This window comes from Leptonychotes weddellii, chromosome 10, assembly GCF_054177405.1.
Source record: "Leptonychotes weddellii isolate Sample4059 chromosome 10, ASM5417740v2, whole genome shotgun sequence".
Lineage (NCBI taxonomy): Eukaryota > Metazoa > Chordata > Mammalia > Carnivora > Phocidae > Leptonychotes > Leptonychotes weddellii.
In genome coordinates, this window is record NC_138378.1 from 112,581,486 (window position 1) to 112,590,168 (window position 8,683).

At 49.0% G+C, this 8,683-nt stretch overlaps 1 long non-coding RNA gene across 1 annotated transcript in view; it reads right to left on the reverse strand.

Annotated features, from left to right (window-relative positions):
* Nucleotides 1-246: 246 nt before the first annotated feature.
* LOC145715982 (uncharacterized) overlaps nt 247-8,683 on the reverse strand; it is a 44,102-nt gene continuing 35,665 nt past the window's right edge. The window contains exons 3-4 of the long non-coding RNA XR_014138312.1: nt 7,630-7,745; nt 247-6,853 (exon numbers count right to left, since the gene is read on the reverse strand). This is a non-coding gene — a long non-coding RNA (uncharacterized LOC145715982). The remainder of the gene's footprint in view (nt 6,854-7,629; nt 7,746-8,683) is intronic.

The window sequence follows — 8,683 nt, forward strand, 5'->3', positions numbered from 1 at the left end:
ATTCCAGCTACCCTGAAGCCACGGGGCTGGAGGAACCGCAAGGAGACAGAGAAGAGGCCCAAGTAGCCCAGGGTCCCGAAGTGGTGCGATAATCGTTTTGTTCATTTATTTTTTTAATTCTTTTTGCTGATCCGCATTTGAAAGATTTCTGTAGCAAACATATTACTTTCCTCAAAATACGTCATTTTTTTTTTTTAAAGATTTTATTTATTTATTTGAGAGAGAGAGAATGAGAGAGAGCACATGAGAAGGGGGAGGGTCAGAGGGAGAAGCAGACTCCCTGCCGAGCAGGGAGCCCGATGCGGGACTCGATCCAGGGACTCCAGGATCATGACCTGAGCCGAAGGCAGTCGCTTAACCAACTGAGCCACCCAGGCGCCCAAAATACGTCATTTTTTAATTCCCCTCCTATCCCCACCCCCTCAAAGCATCACTAGGCATTGGTTAATATCTCCATGGAATTCCAACAACGGACTCTGCAGAATTCACCAAAATAACTTCTCACCCTGGAATCCTGACAAGCTAATACTGGTGGACAGACTCCAGAAACCACAGAGGTCCGCAGCCGACACGAGTGGATCCGATGCTCGGGTTCACCCATAGTGAGATCCACCAGCCCAACTGCCCCACAGATGGAGCAACCTTTCCTGAGGCTTGAGCATCTTTTGTTGTTGTTGTTGTTGTTGTTTAGCCATGGGAAAGTAAAACTTCCCATATATTCATTCATCCAGTATTGCTGAAGCCCCGTATGTGCCAGGCACGGGGCTAGGCTCTGGAGATACAGCTGTGAACTGATGGAGGGCTCTGCCTTCTGCCTTCATGCGATGAAAAATACCAATGGAGCAACGATCTGAATGTGGTGTGAGTGCCGCGAAAGGGGGCACCCGAGGCCGTGAGTGGACGGAGAGGGTGCACCTGGCCCAGAGGTGGAACATCCAGATAATAGGATACACTAACAGGGATTTAAGGAATCCCAGTGTCCCAAGGTAGAGTGCAGCGTGCTATAGACCACATGTTTATTCCTCTCTGAAGCCTTATGTTGAAATTCTAACCCCCAGGTACACCGGGGTGGCTCATTCGGTTAAGCATCCAACTCTTGATTTCATCTCAGGTCTTGATCTCCTGGTCGTGAGATCGAGCCCTGCGTCAAGTCTGCTTGTCCCTGTCCCTCTGCTCCTCCCCACCCCCCCCCACTCTCTTTCTCTCAAATAAATAAATAAAATCTGAAAAAAAAGAAAAAAAAAAAGAAAAAATCGTGCCCCCAATGTGATGGTACTAGGAGGTGGGGCCTTTGGGAGGCGATGAGGTCATGAGGGTGGCATCCTCACGAATGAGATTGGTGCCCCTACAAAAGAGACCCCAAAGAGGTCCCCTCCCTTCTTTTCCGCCCTGCACAGACACATTAAGAAGACAGCAGCTGGGCCATCTATGACCAGACACGGAACCTGCCACTACCTTGATCTTGGGTATCCCAGGGTCTAGGACTGCGAAAAACTAATGTGTGTTGTTGAAGCCCCCCAGTCTATGGTATTTTTATTATAACATCCAGGACCCACTAAGATAGAAATCAAAGGAGATCATCTTCATGAGCACACTTTGCAAAATAGAAATGCAAGGGGTGGCGGCCTGCCTCTGCCCCCCGGCCTCCGGCTGCTTCTGTAAACCAGCCGTGGTTCTGACAGGGCACGAGGCTTCTGTTTTCCACATTGGTGAGCACGAAAAACCTCAGACCGTGACACACACACACAGGCCTTCGGTAGCCATAGGATCTCGTACTCCCGTATGCTGTTCACTAAACCGGCAGGACACCGAGAGCCTTTCTCGCACTGAGGCCATTGGCCAAGGTCCAAGATGCTGCTGGGGACACATCTCCCCTGCCGGCCTGGCCTGACCATGCTGCCGGCCAGGTGGGGCTTGTGAGACAAGTGCCCTTAATTTGTTCTGACGGCCAGCCAGGGAGAGCGCCAATCCTCCAGGGAGCACGGAGAGTTTGTCTTGTCTCCCCCACCACCCCCCAAAGCCACTAGAAGCAAGATTGGAGGCCGGAGTTCTGCCCTTCTCCTGCAGCCACCGCCCGGGGCGGGTGGCTCGGGATCCTGGCCCCAGCCTCCCAGTCCCTATGTGTCCTTCCGTGTCATCGTGCATCACTGCTAAGAGGCTCTTTCTAACAGGAAAGCCCTGCCATCCCCCCTGGGGGTCCCTCGATACCTCCCCTCGGGTCCCTGGACAAGGAAACCCAAAGTCGTCAGCCAGGCCCACTGTCTCCTGCTCTTCACCAGCTGCCTCATCTCCTGCCATTTGTTCTACCCAAAGCCAATTCTGACCATTTGTTCCTGCCAGGCCCCAAATGGGACCCCATGCCTCCCCTTTCATATAACTCCTGCCAATCTCTTAAATCTTTGTTAAAGTGTCACTTCCTCCAAGAAGCCTACCGGAAACTGCCGGCCTTCAGCCCCTTCCCTGAGATCCCACAGATATGTACCATGTATTAATCTTGCTGCACCAGTGTGGCGAGACAGCGTTCTCCCACCCACTGCCCTTCTTTCTCTCACCGCACCCCGGGGGTCCTGGGGAGTCTGGTAAAACAGAGACTGCGATTTGTTGGCAGAGACGTTATGATGCAACAGGAAGAGTCCATATCGGCCACAAAAGTTTTGTTCGTATTGTAGATGCTTAACTCTGAAGGCCCCACAAGGCCTCAGCTCCCTGGGTGGCAGATGTTCCTGCTGAGGGAAGAACCCAGTCTGCCCACGAGGGGCAGAAGGGGGAAAAGGTCAACGGAATCCTATGTACACAGTGACTCTCCTAAAGAGATAGAACCTGGCTTTCTTTGTGGAAAATGCTTCTGCAGACTCCAGTTCCCACAAAAGGTCCAGGAAAACCAGTCCGGCGGCATGAGTTCAGGGATTCCCCCAAATACTGGTTCTGTGGCCAAAAAACTTAGGGAAATAATTATTTAAACCAAATTTACCAGGTTTCTTCTCGGCAGACTCCTTCAAGTCCTCAGGAGAATGGATGCATTGCAAATCTCCAAGAGGGACATACATGTAAACACTAACTATGTTTATCTGGCCACAGCATCTGATTCTGAGGAACCACCTCTTGATGTCTCCCAGAATCAGTGTTTCACAGAACACAATTCAGGAAATGCTGCTCTAAAGATATTTATGAATTTGAGAGTTCCCAAAGGGTCATATCTCCTAATATCTAGATCTTTTAGAGAGTTTTCCTGATATTATTTCTTCATACATCATCCAGAGTCTGTTGTCATGGAGGCAGCTCTGTTTCTTGTTGATACCACGAACCATGGATACGAGTGTTTCCCTCATTACTGTGGTTACCAGGGAGCTCAGAATTGAGTCCTGGCCCACATTCAGCTACTGCCCAGGCCTCTGGAAGGGAAATTTTGTCTTCTTACCTTTTTTTTGTTACCATCTTATCTCTATTTTTGTTTTCTCTTAGTCATGATTCCTTTATTCATTGTAAACCTATTTTACTGGTATGTCAAAAGCCTTTTGAAAAAGAGGCGAGATGGAGGCACCCAGGTGGCTCAGTCGGTTGAGCATCTGACTCTTGATATCAACTCAAGTCATGATCTCAGGGTCGTGGGATCGAGTCCCGAATCGGGCTCTGCACTCAGCAAGGAGTCTGCTTGAGATTCTCTCTCTCCCTGTGCCTACCCCACTCTAAAAATAAATAAATAAATAAATAAATAAATAAATACGCAAGATGTACATAAATAAATGTAAAAAACCTGTAGTATTGTTAGCAATAATGATAAGAAAAACACTTTGATTCCGAAGAAGAGGTGACTCTCCAAGGAATATTAAGGATTAGCTCTTTTCTGACCAGGAAAAGAGGACCCAAGATGGGTTTCGTTCTTGGATTAATGCTCACGTTTAAGTGTTTCTAGTCTTCAAAGTCAGAAGAAAGGCCTTCTTCCCTCCCCCCACTCCCTTGAGAAACTGAAACTAAACCACCCTCAAGATCAAATAGATTACATTGATGACACAGAGAAGAGAGGATGGTCTGTGCCCACTCTCTGAGCTACCCAGACAACAGGCTTTTGTGCTCAAGGGAGAGACAGGGGACAGGGGGCACTTGATAAGTTGTATCCACTGGACAGGGCCTGCCGGGCTGACATGCCTGCCCTCCAAGACTCCTCGAGTTGGGTGGATGGAAGGCCTTTGATTCTCTGCCACTGCCCCCACCACTGAGGACCCCTGCCAGCCCAACACCCAAATAGCCACTCCTGAGGCCATTTGAAGACCCAAAGGAGAGGTTGAGTCTTCAGATGGCCCTACCCTATTTGAATGTTCTTTCTCTAGACAAACTCAATTTCATCCTCTTCCCTTCTGACAACTTGACTGTGAAGTGACCCACATATGGTAATAACTCTCCTGCCTACCTGTCTCTCCGGAGCTGGAGCTGCAGGTTGTCACCTACAGAGCCCCTTGTCCCCATCTTTGAACAATAGCCATGTTCTTCCTCTTAGTGCTTCCCTCACAGATGGTCGCCTGGGAGCAGACCAGTGGCTGCCTGTATCTCCTTGGAGTTCTCCTTGGAGGCCATTGGAACAGAACCCCTCCTAGGGGGCCAGGGAACAGAACTAATTGTGTCTCTTTTCCGTTGTGCACACCCTCTCCCCCCACCCCCAATACCGAAGGGCACTCCTGGCAAGAGGAGCAATGGATATAAAGATGGCTGGATGCACGAAGCTGGGGAAGGTGTCCCCCGGACCCTGAGGGATAGCGGAAACAGCCAGAACCACATCTTCCCTCTCGGAGCCAATAAACACACCTGGTGCCACCTCATTATCAATTTCCTTGGCTGTGCATCCCAGGAGGTATGAGCTCGTTGAAGACTAGAACCTCAACATATCTCTGCCAACGCCCGCCTCTGAGTATGACCTAACAAATCAGGAGGAAAGGCAAAAAAGGGGGTAGAGGGAGTAAGGTTTTCAGAGTTTGGGGAGGTCCCATGTTTTAGTCATGACCTTCTTCAATCTTCACAAAAACCTGAAGGGTTCATATGCTATCATCAACACCATCTCAGAAAGGAGGAAATCAGGCTCAACTAGGAAGGAACCAGTCACGTCGGGACCAAGTTCCAGCCACTTCCACGGACCTGGCTATCCGGCTCCACCCAGGGCCAGCCCAGGAGTTTCAACTTCATCCCAGAGGCAGTGGACCTTGAAATCTTTTTGAAAACTTGTGAGTTGAGTTTGCAAAGCAGTGTTCGAATTAGAATAGGGATTTTCCCCCCATGGAATTGTCAGCTTTTGGCTGCAACCCCAACTGGACATCAAAAACAGACTCTTAGAGCAATCATATTTGTTGGACACTTAAATCAGAAAAATCAGACATCAAGAAAACAGAGATTTTCCCCATTCTTCTCTACACTCAGACTAGGGTCCTTCCGGAAAGACCAGACTTCATTCCACAGGCTTCCTCCCTTCCCCTGGGAAAAAAGGACAGGATGTCTAGGCCTATCGGCCAGGTCAGCTCACTTCAGTGTAACCAACAAGGCCTCATTAGGCAGCCGTGGGCACCAAGGAGACCCCGAGGCCACAGACCCCATCCCCGGCCCATTGCGCACTAGCATCCAGATGTGAAGCTGGAGTAGAAAGAAAGTGTTCACAGGTTCACCACGTGCAATGAAAGGTTTATGCGAGGCCCATGAACGTTGGGCCAAGCCAGAGTTGTAAAAACTGCGAAAGGATTTCTGTGTGGCTGTCCCTTCGGTGGGTGTCTGCTCCAGGGGAAAAAGCAAATCTTTGTGAGGGACCTATTGGTTCCTGTGCATGGCTCACTTTGCTCAAAAGAAAAAAAAAGTCACTTAAATGATTTAATTGGCCTAATTTGTGTTCTTAAAAAATGAAAATGAAAAAACTGAGATTTTTATGGGTGGTGTTACATTTTTAATGGGCAAGTATCCCAGGCCCATACTTTTAATTGGAAAATGTCAAACACCTGGTTGTTTCAGGCTCAGAAATAAGAATAATACCCACCACTTGCTTGAGGGCCACCATTTACAAAGCACTTCGTGTCAGATGCCGTGCTTGCTGCTAGCACATGCTGAGATTAAATTGTGAGCTCTGTATTTATCTTCGCCATGCTGTGTTCCAAAGGTGGTTTGAGACAACCAGCAGCGCTTGCTCGTACAACACACAGGCGTGAGGCCTCACTGAGATTAAGCTCCATTACAGAAGGTGCGTCCAAGAACTTGGAGCATTGCCACGGCCGAGACTTTTCCGGAACGTAGCACTTGGATCCTCCTACTTGCCGTTAATCTTTAACAATGCCTGGAAAGACATTCAGCCTGTCCCCACACTTCTTGGCCATTTGCTGGAGCAGGAAGGACCACGTTACGTCGCCTGAAGCTGGGTATGTTGGGACAAGTGCGGAACTGGAGGCAGGAACAGCCTAGTGTCCCCTCTTTTGCCAGCATCCTCCTCCTCGATGTCTGAGGCCAAGTCTTTGTCCTCCCCGAGCTCCCGTTTCCTCATGGGCAGAGACTGAATCCTGCCACGTCTGATTGTCGGCCTCACGCCACGGAGGCTGTGTGATCATGTGTGAGAGCCACAGACAGTTCCGCACTGCTATTTTGCTGTTGTCCTAGACCTCCGTGTCAGGAGGCCCGGCTACCAACTGCAGCTCTGTCTCTTGCTGTGAAACCTCGGACAGGCTCCTTCTCTCTCAACCTCTAAGTCTGCGTCTGTCAAATGAAGACAGTGAAGACTGCATGTTCTTGGTCAGTGCGCCTCGAAGTGTAGCCATCAGACTAGTGCAAGATAAGGAGCTTGTGCTAGAATATCCATCAATGCCCTGCCCCCTTCTTCGAGAAGGCCTTGCTGTGAAAAAAAAGAAAAGAATAAAGAAAAAAAGCCAGCTAAACTAGACCATAGGCTGAATGAGCAGGAGTGCTATGTTAGCCCTTCCATGAGTAGACAAGATGATTCCAACGACAGTCTTATCCTACTGACAAGATGAACAGGGACCTAGGAAATGGGTTTGATTCAGAGATATTGCTGTCCAGGTGGGGCCCCTATTCTAATTAGCCAATAGGGCTTCGAAGGGGACCTAACAGGGCACAGCAGGACCACAGTGGTCCCTGCCCAAGAGCTTCCAAACTCAGTGGGGAGAAGAGACACGAGCAAGAGCTTATCAAGAACGGGCCAGACCTCTAGCCGAGGGGCCGGCAGCAAGCAGCCCTCCAGGGGGCCGTCGGCAAAGGAGGCATGGCGGGAAAGTTCACTGAGACAGCGCAAGTGGGGAGGGCTTTCCAGCTGACATGGCGTTGTCAGAGTGACCTTCCATTGAGTAAAATTTGGATGGGTCCAGGAACATGGTGCCCTGCACACATTATCCTTGTGTTCACTTTTCCGTAATCTAGAAATGAGTTCTGGGGCTTGTTTGTGAGATGGTAGCCAACTTTCTCAGGCCGGTGATCTAGACTTCTGACTCATAGTGAGATTCCGGTTAACACCCCAATACACTTGTGCGTATAGGCGAGCATCTGTGTCGAGATCTACGTGGATATACACTAGCATCTACACAGGGGACCCCACTTGCTGGTGGTAGCGATGTTGCTGCCTCCCTCAGCCCCGTCCTCAGCTGGGACTCAGACCTGCTCTTGAACCTGTTCTCGTGTGTTGTCCACTCCATCCTCTCTGTGTTCAATTTGCTTTGACGACTGGAAAGTTAGATGCACAGTCGGCTCCTTTGTTCATTTTCCACACTTCACTGTAAAGAACAAGAAATTATTAGGGAAAATATATAGGTACACCTGCTGGGAAACTCCTTTCTCCCCTGGAGGTCAGCATTTTGCATATGGGGATGTTTGTCATATTTTAAATCACCTGATGATAATTGGCTAGGACCCCATCTGCCTATATGGTACTCTTTTTTCACCTTCTGGTTTCAGGCATGAACTTTCTCCTTGTCTCTCTGAATTTCTTTCTGTCTGTCTGTCTTTTGGTGGACTGTCTTTTTTTTTCTGTCTTTATGGTTTTTCTATACAATCCACTGGCCATGTGATTGTTTAAATTTAACTTCCAACTTTCAAACTGCTGTGTGTGTGTGTGTGGTTTCCCACCCCCGTCTAGAAAGGAAATATTCCCATGGGAAAAGATAAGTGTGAAACAAGGGTGGCTAGGGTCCTATCTTTGAGGTGTCCAGACTCATACAAAGAACTTTTTAATGAATTGTTTTCCCTCAAAAAAAGGAAGACATGTGTAGTCTCTCCCCCAGAGGGTTCTGAATTCTTGGCTGAGGAGGATAGAAAGAGAATGCTTCCAACCCCTCCCCCTTCAAATCCTAAATCTTTGAAAGCTACCCTAGAATAAAGCAACGTTTTCGTGTAAATTTTGCAACAAGAATTCTGGACGGTTTGCGTGTAAGGCACATGTGAGCTTACTAAAGGAGTGAATCGCCTTGGGTTTTCGGGGGCCATTCTAGAATCCTTGGGAAGGGCTCCCTTTATTCCTGGACCGCCTTTGATGACACATGACCTTTGACTCTGATCAATGCATCCTCCTCCTGGAGCAGCAGAGAGCAGATCAACTCTCTCAGCGCCCAGAGGAAGAGTGGGCAGTTAGGCCCTGACCTCCCGCCCTGCCCCTAACCTCACTGATAATTGAGTTTTCCATCCGTGCTCATCAGCAGGGTCAAAACACAAAGAA